Source organism: Fistularia commersonii, chromosome 33, assembly GCF_037954325.1.
Source record: "Fistularia commersonii isolate RoL2024-O1a breed Wild chromosome 33, RoL_Fcom_v1.0, whole genome shotgun sequence".
In the NCBI taxonomy this organism is placed as follows: Eukaryota; Metazoa; Chordata; class Actinopteri; order Syngnathiformes; family Fistulariidae; genus Fistularia; species Fistularia commersonii.
Genome location: NC_141316.1, coordinates 1,239,301 through 1,252,064, shown reverse-complemented (window position 1 = coordinate 1,252,064; position 12,764 = coordinate 1,239,301). Strand labels below are relative to the sequence as shown.

Below are 12,764 nucleotides of genomic sequence, written 5' to 3'. Positions count from 1 at the left end.
TCTGCGTCCTCTAATGATAAGACAAGTCAGATCTTGTCTTATCCTCAAATGAAATTTTCTAAGAACAAAGATGGGGACTCTGGCGACCTCTTCATTATGAAAGGTTAAAGAAAGTGTCCTGTTCGGCACCACACTAATCTCCTCTGTTAACATTACTTTCCATAAAAAAGGGTTGATGGGCTAAAGAGGAATTGCAGAAAAAAGTCATTAATCATTAAACATTTGTATTTTAATAAAAAAAAAGTCTTTTTTTTTCAATTACAAACCATTCATAGCTGATATGATATGCTGCGATGGATTTGCTAGATTACACCTAATTGATCCTTCAGTTCCCAATGTAACATGCATTTAATTGTTTAAAACAAAGAGAGGACTTCATAACAGTCAGACAGGGAAGACTTCGTAGCTGAAAAGGTAATAAATTACATTATACCGAAATAAAAATGTAACCTCAAAAATATTGTCTTTCTGCAAGTAAAGTGGTAAAAATTTTTCATGGTGATTCCCTTTTTTTTTCCATTTGGGAGAACAAGACAAATTTCTCCTCAATTCAATAAGGCTCCTCACTAGTCTTTAATTAAATAGAGAAGCAAAAAGATGGTACAGTGACACTTCATGCTTTCCAATAACTTATTGGAGCATGAAGATTAATAAAACCAAAGGTGCAAAAACCCAGCATCATTCACATACCTAATGTGCTCTTCACTTGAAGCAAGTAGTTCACATTGAACAACAAAATTAGTGCAGGACAGCAGAGACTGACAGCTAAATGATGAGCCAGGGAAGAATGAACAATTTGCTGTACTCATCTATGCTGTAATTTGTAAAGAACAAGTGAAATCAGTTACATGGAGAAAAGAGTCATGGAAAAAGATGGAAAAAGGAACCCAGAGGGACAGCAAGTTTTTTAGTTCAGAATTTACAACAAAATAGGTTTTAAAAACCTTCAGATGATTAAACAAAGCTCATTTGATAGCCAATAAAGACTATGACTACACCTTGAAGTGGCGAGCCGATATAAAGGAAAGATGGAGGAAACATAATAAGTGCTTCGACCTCACAGTTTGAAGTACCCTGGTTTGATTCTAACAAGGATATTTTTCTGCGTGGAGTTTGAATGTTCTCCTCGTGTCTGCATGGGTTTCCTCCGGGTTCCTCTGGTTTCTTCCCACAGTCCAAAAACACACAGCAGGTCAATTGGAAAAAAATTGGGAAAACCTGTGAATGGTTGTCTATATACAGGTGTGTGGCTCTGGGATTGACTGGCAACCAGTCCAGAATGTACCCCGCCTCTTGCCCCATGACAGCTGGGATAGGCTCCAGCATCCCCCACAATCCTGAGTGCAGGATAAGCGGAAGATGGATGGATGGATGGATGGATATATATCGTTGACAAAATTTATGTAAACCTTTTGCTTGATGTGCTCAAATATACCCTTTAATAATATCTGCTTCTCTGATTGCAAGGCTATTCTAATGTTAGTGTCGAATGTCAAGTCAACGGGGTCTACAATATCATGACCTCATTTCCAAACATAATGAAATGTCCTCACATTGCTCTCTTGTTCTACACAGACACTAACAGGATGACAAAAATATGTATATATGTATAAATATATCTGGAAATATGTATGGGTTGTCGATAACAAAGACCATGTTCAGGCATAAAGGTGTCCATATGTACACTTGGCAACAACGCACCTTAGGCCACAGTTCTTTGATCAACCTTGTGGTCATGTCATCAGACTTGTGGCTGCATGTCCTGGACACTCGGGTGAGGAGAGAGGTGGAACTGTCAATTGATCAACCCTGGTAGTGAGCTGGGTCCAATGGTGGGGGAGGATGCCAGTCAGATTTGGCAGACCTAACGTAATTTTAGGGTCTGCTGGGAACGTCTTGCCGAGTCCCCTGTCAAAAGGAGTTTCAACTCCCGCCCCTGGCAGAGCTACAACCACATCACGAGGGAGGACATGGAGGGGGGGGGAGGCTTGAGTCCAAATGGGCCATTTTCCGTGCTTCCAATATCGAAATGGAAGACCGAGCTGTGGTCGTAAGGTGTTCAGAGCTTGTCGGGGTGGCAACCCTTAAACCTGCTGGTGGACCCCAGTGGAGAAGAAACTGAAGAAGGAGTCCTTTCGGGCCTTTCTGGCCTGTGGATCTGGAGGAAGCTGATGGGTACCGGCAAGCCTAGTGGCATGCTGGTACACAACTTCTAGTGGGCTTCAAGGAGATTCTGGTCCATCCACTGTCTCCCAGCTAGCATACATGTCCTGCACCAGTCTAACATACTTCTCTGCCACTCCATACTTCCTCATAAAATACCAGAATTAGACTCTCGACACCCTGTTTTATGCTTTTTTGGGGTCAACAAAAGTGCAATGCAGCTCCCTATGACCTACACTGTACTTCTCTAATAGCAGTCTCAACGCAAATACTGCATCGGTTGTACTCTTTCGAGGCATGAAGCCATACTGCTGCTCACAAATGCTGTCTTCTGCTCTCATCCTCCCTGGTAAATTCTATTGAGCGGTGCTGGAGGAGTCCACGGGGTCGTTGAACCTCGGACCCAGGAGGAGCAGTGCGGTTTTCCTACCGGTCGAGGAAGAGTGGACCAGCTCTATATCCTCACCAGGGTGCTCGAGGGGGCATGGGAGTTTGCCAAAACCAGTTTACATGTGTTTTGTGGATCTGGAGAGGGCCTTTGACCATGCCCTGTGGGCAATCCTGTCGGGACTCTTGGGATATGGGGTACCGAACCCCGTTATACGGGTTCTTTGGTCACTGTACGACTAGTGTAAGTTTCAAGATTTTTTCCATTGACAGTTGGACTCCACCAGGGCTGCTCTCCGTCACTGATCCTGGTCATAACTTTTATGCACAGAAAATCTAGGTGAAGCCGGGGCGCTGTGGGGATTTGTTTTTTAGCTACAGGATAGACTCTCTGCTTCTTGCTGATGATTGCAGATGTGGTTCTGTCGGCTTTATCAGTGTTCAAGAAAAGTGTTCTCCAGCTCTCACTGGAATGGTTCGCAGCCAAATGTGAAGCGGCCGGGACCAGGATCAGCACTTCCAAATCCAAGATCGTGGTGCTCAACCAGAAAAAAAGGGGAGTGTCCACTCCTGGTCATGGAAGAGGTCCTGCACAAAGTGAAGGAGTTTATGTATCTTGGGGCTTGTTCACGTGAGAAGGATGGAGCGGAAGATCAACAGGCGGATCTCTGCAGCATCTGTAGTGATGCGGACACTGTACCAGTCTGCCGTGGGGAAGAATTTGCTGAGCCAGAAGACAAAGCTCTGAATTTACTGGTTAAACGTTCCTACCCTCATCTGTGGTCACGAGCTATGGGGAGTGACCGAAAGAATGAGATTGCGGATACATGCAGGGTGGACGGACTCTCTTTTGGAGACAGGGTGAGAATTCCAGCCATCCAGGAGAAGCTCAGAATAGAGTCGCTGCTCCTCCACATAGAGAGTTCCAATGAGACGGCTCAAGCATCTGGTCAGGATGCCTGCTGAACACCTCCTGGGGGAGATATTTCTGGCAAGCATTTCGGGGAGGCCACGCGGAGGACCCAGGACACGCTGCAGAAACCATGTCTCTGGGCTGGCCTGGGAACGCCTTGGGATCCCCCCAGAAGACGTAGACCATGAGGCTGGGGAGAGGGAAGTCTAGGCCTCTCTGCTCCAGCTGCGGCCCCTGCGACCTGACTTCGGATTAGCTGCAGAAGATGGATGGATGGACGGATAGATGGATGGATGGATGGATGGATGGATGGATGGATGGATGGATGGATGGATGGATGGATGGATGGACGGACGGACGGACGGACGGACGGACGGATGGACAGATGGACGGATGGACGGATGGATGGATGGATGGATACATATGTATAACTACATCAGAAATACCTATATTCTTTTTGTTGCTCTGTTCCATATACTCACCAACTCTCCATACCCCTTACACTCTTGTACCCCTCCTCTTCAACCACTCTCACCAAATTTTTTCTCCCTCATATTTTTGTATTCTTTATACCCTGCCCTCTAAGTTCCAGAGAAAGTATGTATGTCTTCTCATTTCCCTGTCTACCTCATCGCATTCATTACTGTTTGAGGGAGTTTATCACCAAACAAATAAGCTCAGCCAACTTGTTTGACAGCACTGACTTGAAGTTAAATGACAAAAGGGTATAAAGTTGAATTTCTTTAAATATGTTATAATCTTATCTACAGTGGCCATGGTCTTAAGAAAGTATGTGGACATTGATGACTTTGGGTTTCGTCACATGATGCTTGTTTACAAGTGAGAAAACTGAAAAAGATTAAAATGTGTTACAGGGTTGGTGATGATTTCATGGACCTATGATATGTGGTGGAACATGAAACAGGTTTTATTCTGGACACAGTCCGTGAGGTCATTGTAGTGTGGCAGAGGCTGTCGGAGAAAACAATAAGGTGATGACCAGGTTTACTGTTGTCTGTGGGTCTACAAATTTTTATCCCTTGTTCCACAGTTAACGTATTAAGATGATGTCCCACATATTGATTGGCTTCAGTTGCCATGCAGCAAACCACAGCAACACTGACACTTTTTTTGAATCGGGGTTTTATCCAATGGCTGTGAAGAAAGAAGGGAAGGCTTTCATCACTGGACTGTCAATCACTTAGTCTTCATTGCCTCCTTTACACCCAATGGGGAAAATTGGACTCACTACAAATTTATCATCCGTGGTTATGCAGATTTTGGAGCAATATGTTCAAAATCTCCTCAAAGGATCATAAATGCATCCACAACAAAGCCTAGGAAACGATTAACTACAGGTTGAAGCCAGTGGATGGTTTGAAAACTTGCCAGAGTGATATTTGCACCTTATACGTAGGGAAAACAACGCAGTGCTTGTGAGCCTCACAAGAAATCTGTGGCCCAAAAAGAGATGTCATCTGAATACTGAGTGAAGCCAAGATGTGGCTGATTTATAAACAGCAGCAGAAATAAATTGTGTTTTCCACACTATACAGCAAACATAAAGGTCAGCAGACTTTACTTGTAAGTGTACTTAGTCTTTGAGAATGAGAGAAGGCTAAAAAATAAATGGATTTTGAGCTACCTCTTTTTATCGGTAATGCATCCCACGGGCCAGTACTTTGTGCAACACCAGGCTTGTTGATATCTATTCACTTTAGTCTGACATGATCTTTGTAGGCTGTTGCACCTACAACTAAGGTGGTTTTCCCAGCTAAGAGACTTTACTCCCACCCCTACTAAGCAGCATGTATTCTGACAGGAGTGTTATGGCAGAAGAATATATTCCCAGGGCCCACTGATTAAGCTATGCATTCTTTTTCTGTTTGTCCAGAGTGTAAATGGATTTTTGTTCTAACTTCTGTGTCAATCAAATTTACTAAGCACACAAAAACTAGTCTTCTATTAAAACCAGGATAGTGTTATTTCCTTTAGTTTCTGTCTTTCTTTCTTTCTTTCTTTCTTTCTTTCTTTCTTTCTTTTCCTTTTTGTCCCCAATTTTAACATATGATCATGTTTTTTTTTTTTTCTAATATATATTTGATGTGCACTATGGGTGTGGTTTTCCATCCCACCATCTGCCAACCTGAGTCACATTATCTTCTCTACTTTATGAGCTCCAGCAATATACAGTATGCAAAGCAGTTCTTCACCCCACTCTTTAGCGGGTCATAAGTTCTTCAATGTGGCTGCTTGTGGAAGCCAAATAATTGAGTGTTAGCCTCCGTGGAAGTCTACTGCTGGTCAACCAATGTCCCGGCTTCACCTCGGCAACCTGCTTCACCAGGCTGTCCCATGTGCACGAATCCCACACTCTACAACCTGCCCAACTTCAGCTGTTCCCGGATAAGTATTACTCTGAAAGAGTGAAGAAAAAAATCTTCCTGTGTTTTTTTGTTCTTTTTTAGTTTTTTTTTTTTTCCCCCTTGTGAAATTGCCTCCTATTTCGGGGTCTAATATAGAATATAAGGCTCAAATAAAAGGATAAGAACTGGTTCCCTTGGTTTTCGACTAAACCCTCCAGATTGGCAAGTGAGTTGACTTCACTTTTACCTTTGAGGATATCAGAATTTCTGACACATAATTCTGAATTATGTTTTAATGCCACATTACTCTGTTGTGAATCCATTGCCAAGATTTGTGTCACAACCAAATAGTGTCCAGTATTTGCATCTAGTGTACATGAGAAAGACAGTGCTATTCCAGATATTATTTCCCTTAAATCAAAAAATAATTTCTGCGATATCTGCACATCACTCCGATGCAAATAGAAATCAATTAAAAGGCTTTTATATCGTCCCAGTGTGTGTCATCCCAAATGAAGTTGTATCAAATTGTATGTGTTGGTCTCCAGAAGAAAATTTAAGGCTGCTGAGGGGGCGGAGTGCCATGGGTCAACAATTCCTTTTCATTACCTAGAAAATGTTATTTAGTCTCTCAACATCCTTTGTAATGCATGTTCTTAATATGAAAAATAACATTTTTTTTTTTCTCTTGTCTTTCTTTCTCAGAGGAAGTGTGCTTGGGTTGATGATGATGGATTTTTATACTTTAATAAATTTCACTCTGTAAGTGTGAGTGTTAAGTTTAAATAAACATTTACACATTTGACAGGCTAACAGTATGAACTGGTCACTATGATTTGTAAACACACTCTGTGTCATACTGTTGCTAAAAGCAACTGGTTAAAGTTTTACATTTTCAGTGATTGCTGTGTTAAATGATTCTTTAGTATAACTGCCAACACTTCCAGTTTTATGTCCAGGTTGACTGCACCAACTACAGCAGAAAACGTCCAATTTACTGCAGGGCTAGGACACTAGTCTGAAGTAATATTCTCATAAATAACACAAGGAATAGTTTCCATTTGTGACTTGCATCCACAGCAGTTTTATTCCTGCGTGTGACGCTCTATAAATCACAGTGAAAAGAATCACTTAAAGAGTGAGTGGGCTGAGCACATTTTATTTGGGCCTGGATTTGAGAGTGTGTGTGCGTGCGTGTGCGTGTAGTGTGTGTGTGAATGCAGCGTTACCCTAAACTCTTTATGAAAAAGAATGTGGAGAGTTATTTCAGGACGGCACATTTTCTCACCGACCTCTGACGGTAAGCACACTCGCTGTCTACATTTGGTGCTAAACCAAGGCAGGGTGTTTGTCTTTCTACAATATGTCAGCATGACTTTAGGAAATGACACTTGAAAAAGCGTTTGGTGAAATGGGATGAAATAAATATAATCATTCAGGTTATTGGTTGATTGGTTATTCGAGTTGATTTTTAATACAAAAAATTAATTCATAAAATAACCAAACAGCATGTATGCAGTGCTAATAAATTTGCTATTTTTTCAGGCATCATGAGGGAGAGTTTAATCCCAATTTTACTGAAATGCTTGTGATAAAATGCTAAACTCATCTTCTTGCACAGTATGACTAATCAGACCTTTGAAATATGTGAAATACATTTTATTACTTTTCAAATATTTTGAAGAAACGTTGCCAAACAACATCTGGGTAAGAACACAAAAATTGTCTCTTTCATGTGTAGTATATCTTCTAGAGCTGGCTCTATTTTGTTTTTTTTTTTCATTTCTAAATTTCTGAGGTATCAAGCAAATCTTCAGTGCTCCATTCATATACTTTGTCTGAAAAAGAATTGTTCTTTGTCTTTTAACTGAGTATAACGGAGTAGCTTACTTAGCGTACCAGGCCACATACGTCTGATGGAAATGAATCTCTTTGACCTGTCAAAACCTGATGTAACAATTAAGCTTGCGCTTTAGGTGTCAAGGAACTTTATTGCAGTTCAGTGCACCTTTTTGTGTGTGTGTCCGTGTGTGTGTGTGTCTGTGTGTGTGTGTCCCACCACTTGTAGCCACACAATGACATACTGACCATATCAGCATACTGTAATTCACCCTGACAACTTATCTGCCTCCATATTCTATAAGCATGGCCTAAGTATACAGTGAAGGACCATGATGGGGCAAATATGGAGAGAAAAGTCATAAAATGTTGAATGTCTTTCTTCTCCTGGTTTAAGTACAAGTCAAGGCATCACATTGTATGAACTGAACTGCATCACAAATCACTGAGTGAAGGGGAGGCAGCACCTGGATGACTGCCAGAGCAGCTGAAACAATTAACATCGTAAGCAGGACAGGGCCCAGGCTTCATTAACCCCCTAGGCCTGAAACCCGTCTCCTGGGCTGGCACCCATCCCAAAGACCCCCCCTATGCCAAGTGGCTCCATAAGCCAGAGGGTCATTACAACAGTGTTTCCCATTAATTAACTCCACTCAAAGGGCTTCCCAAGGCCTCATTTGTCATGACACACTTTTCTAATGAAATATTTCTACCCATCTTATAAGTACATAAAAGATTGCAAATGTTTTGCAAAGTTGTTTCAGCTCCCAAGCAGTCAGGCTAATCCTCCACCATGTAAAAATGCTCACTCACAAAGGTACCCTGCTTGGGATTTAAGTTAAGTTTCTCAGAAACAATTTTCTCAGTTTCTATACATCAGAAAAATACCAAAAAAAAGATTTTTGATTAACTTCTTTTAAAGGAATTTTTTACAGACTTTTTGTCACTTTTTTAAGAAAGGATTTGGTCAGTTGTGATGATTTTCTCCAACGTTCATCATCATTTCGGTTTTAAAATAATTCTTAAGGGGATTAAAAACCAGGAATTAAAATTCATTTATTTTGGTCTAATTAAATTGTTATCCTGTTTGTTCATATTTAAATATGTATGCTACCATCACCACCCCCACAGTTTATTGCTATTAAACCCAGGAAACACAGGAACAGCATGGAAATCACTTTCAGTCCATACTGACATAAGTTTGTTATCAGCTTCCAACATTTAAGCAATTTAATAAAAATAGACAAGAGAGTTGCAAAACTTGGCTTCTCAAGGTGTTTTTACCAGTTTTGCTACCTTTCCATTTGGACCATAGCATACAAGAAACAACTCCCAAATAATCTATTGGCACAAAAATTCCATCCGAACACCAAACAGATGATTCAGAACTCAAACAACTGGTTCCAAATGATTTATAGCAAATCAAAATACCCAAGTGGCTTTCTGATTATATCGTTTTGAACTCCCAAACTTAATAATGTCAGCACAACTCTCCCATACGAAGAGTTCTGTGTCATACACTCACACTAAATATGCACGTAACTCTGCAATTACCCTGTTGTACTAAGTCAAGTAGACAAACATGATATTGATAATTTCGCAAATAGTTTGTCGGACATTTGTTAAGTTGTCAGGGCTATTCAGATGCAGAGAAATGATAGCGAGCTGAATTAGCATCCTCCTGGTTTGCTCATTGACTATCTTGTGGTTTCAAAGGCCAAATATCGTCAGTGTCTGGTCTGTACTTGCTGGGTATTCCTACCGTCAGTCTCTGGACATGCTGATGAGGTAGATTTCTGACTCTACTAATGTTTCCACCGTCAGCAGGCACTATTGGACTTCAGGCATCATTGTGAAAATGCAGGACATGTATCTGCAGGTAAAGATCAACCAGGTCATTTATTCTTCAGTCACTCATTTGTATCGTATTTAAGTATCCAGACATTGTCTTAATGTAGTTCATGTGTGGGGGCAATCAATGACATAATATTTAACAAATGTTAAAGAGTAGAGTGAATGGGGCAATTGCTGATAGTATAGTCAGATATTTTAGGTGCTGTTTCAATTTAGTTTAGTTGCTTTAAATGATTATAATTGAGGATAACTTAAAAATCAACTTTAATTAACTTTAATTTTGGGGGGTGTTTGGTGACAATTAATTATTCAATTAATTATTTACCATTTTTTAATTGCGTCTACAACTACAAATAAATATGATTATATGAAAACCGATTGAATGGAAAACTTCTTGGAAGAAATCTTATAATAGAGCTTTAGTCAAATAATGCATGGCTGTATTGTCATTAGTCCTATAATTTTGCTTCATGAAGCAAACACTTTAATTTCTGTTACGTGGAAAACACAGAACAAAACATTTGCTTTTTTTTATTATGATGAGAAAAACACTTGATTTAACGTAGGGGGAAAGAAACACCTTTACTGAAGCAAGGGAAGCTGGCGTCTATGTGTATCCGTGTCTCTGCGTGCATGTCTGTGTATGTATGTGTGTTTGCTGCAGAGTATTGTGAATGTTAAGCAGACCGGTGAAGGGTGGTGGCATCCAGGGCTGGTGATTAATGTTGACACAGTGAGAAGAGGCCAGCCTGTTGACATCCATTACTGCTTTCTGCTTAACGAGGCCAGGGCCGTAGAAACACCCACATCACCAGGACACAACCACACACACGTACACACACACACACACTGCAGCAGCAGCAGTGGCACTCTACTCCACGGAATAACTATCATATTGGAGGGTTCAGATTCACATGATTTACATCCAAACCACCTACTGAGCGCCACTGTGAGAGGAGGTGTGTCTGAGTCGTAGTAAGACTGAGAAGGCAAGGGTAGAGGTCAAAGCGCTGTTGATCAGAGGGTTTTCACTGCAGACATCTGAGTGCATGCTCTTATTGACATTGAAGTATGGTGAGTGAAAGAATCCCAATGAAACACTTACGGGTTCATCAGTAATAAGTATATCTTTCTGATACGAAAACCAATTCCCAATCAATACGCATTATTTGAAAGCTCTGATTAGTTTGTTTTTACAATCAGCTGTATTCCAGTATTTTTACAAACTAATATTTATTCATATAAAGATTGATGCTAATGTCAGGATGTTTACAACAACTATTTGATTAAGATTTTGAATATTTAATTGTCATTTTTAAGTGTGTTGCTGTCAAACCAAAAAGTTCCACATATTGTTCTTTTTTGGTGCCATGGTGACGCACTTCAGCCTCACAGCACGAAGGACCCTGGTCCAATTCCGACAAGGGAACCTTTCTGTGTGGAGTTTGCATGTTCTCGCCATGTCTGCGTGGGTTCCCTCCGGGTTCCTCCAGTTTCCTCCCACAGTCCAAAAATACACAGCAGGTCAATTGAAAAAAATTGGGAAAACTTGTCCCAGATGGGGTGAATGGTTGTCTATATACGGGTATGTGGCTCTGGGATTGACTGATAACCATTCCAGGGTGTATCCCGCCTCTCGCCCGATGCCAGCTAGAATAGGCTCCAGCATTCGCAGCAACCCTGAGTGCAAGCTAAGCAGCAGAGGATGGATAGATTGGTAGATTTTCTTTTTGCATAACAATGGCTCAACAATGTTGATGAAAGGGTTATTAAAATTTTATTTTAATTTGTGGTTAACTTCAAATGTTAAACTAAGTGTTAACAGCTGGTACAGGACCAGAGAAGACTCTTTTGCTGGTACGCTAAATAAATCATCCAAAGCAATTGACCCAAAAAGTTGCATGTGTCCTCATAGCAGCACATACATTTTTAACACAGCTTTCAATGTTATCTTAAGATAATGGTTCATAAAATATGCCACTTAAGATAAATAAATAAAAATAAAATAATTCAGGCATGAAAAATCTTGAATGCGCGAGCTAACAGATCTCTGCTATATATAGTATAGATAGGATAAAATCTAAAAACAAAAGACATTCAAATCTTGAACATTAACATATGACCGAACTGTATCTGGCCCTCGTTTATTAATTTCAAGCAGTTATTTTAAGACAAGAAAGTGGCACAGAAAAGAGAAAACCTATTGTCTAAGACCAAGTTTATAAACAAAAGTATATAATTAAAAGGTCAGTACTTATTTTGCACTGAAATCATTGATAAAAAAGGCCTGACAAACAAAAATAAAAAAATAAAAAAATCTCCGCATGGACACACACCTTTGCAATGTATCACTAGGAGACAGTGTGCTCCAGTATGGGGTCTGGTAGAGTCCCTGTCTGTCTCCCTCGGCCCTTCTGTCACCCTAGACAGAGAGAATTACTGGAAAATTACTGTCTGCTGCTCAGTGTCACTGACAACTGAACCTCAAGAGCAGCCGCGGCCGTTCTTTACAATTACAATACTCTGTAACACTCCTGCCTCTCCTTTCTCTCTTTTTTCTTTCCCCAGCACCACCCTCTCATTATCACAAACCCCTATCTTCCCTTTGAAGGAGGCCCAGTGATAAAGGCAGATCCTGATGCAACTCCCACCTCCCACTCCGGCTCTGACAGAAGCTGACTCTCAATCAGTTGCAGAGATGCTGAGGGCTTTTAAACCTCAACCTGTAGCCACTTCAAAGGGCCCTTCACCCCTCCTTTAGAAGAAGCTGTAGCAGCGTTAGCACTGAGGCAAATGTGACTGGAAGTCAATTACCTGCTGGAGAGTCGTAATGGTGATGATTGTGGAAATGTGAGCTGGTTGTGTCGTCTGGTGGGCTACACTGTCATGAAAGCCAGATGTTTTGTCCTCGCTTGTTCAGACTGGCAGCCTAAGAGAGAGAAAGAGGATAAAGTTTCTTCAGAGGAATCACTACTCAAGTTTTCGCAATATTTACAATGGACTCAGTATTTTAGGTCAGGAAAGGGTAAAACTATTTGGTGAAAATAATGTATCTATTATACACTTTTCAGAAAACACAATGAAATGTCCCATATTGGAGGGCAGTTGAGTCTGTTTTGCAGAGGATAAAGTTGTTCTTAAAAGAAAAAAGAAAAAAATGAATCAAAACAAAGAAATCTATAATTCAGTTATGCTGCCAATTATTATTGTGACATATCAGCATTACAGAGCTGAGAACAGAC

The 12,764-nt window shown here is 40.7% G+C and overlaps 1 protein-coding gene across 2 annotated transcripts in view; it reads right to left on the bottom strand.

Moving 5' to 3' along the window:
* The window catches only part of rbfox3a (RNA binding fox-1 homolog 3a), a 622,615-nt gene extending 610,164 nt beyond the window's left edge, over nucleotides 1–12,451 (bottom strand). For both annotated transcript variants that reach the window (XM_086140611.1, XM_086140610.1), the window contains exon 1: nucleotides 12,337–12,451. The gene's annotated coding sequence lies outside the window, so the exon portion shown is untranslated. The remainder of the gene's footprint in view (nucleotides 1–12,336) is intronic.
* Nucleotides 12,452–12,764: the final 313 nt, after the last annotated feature.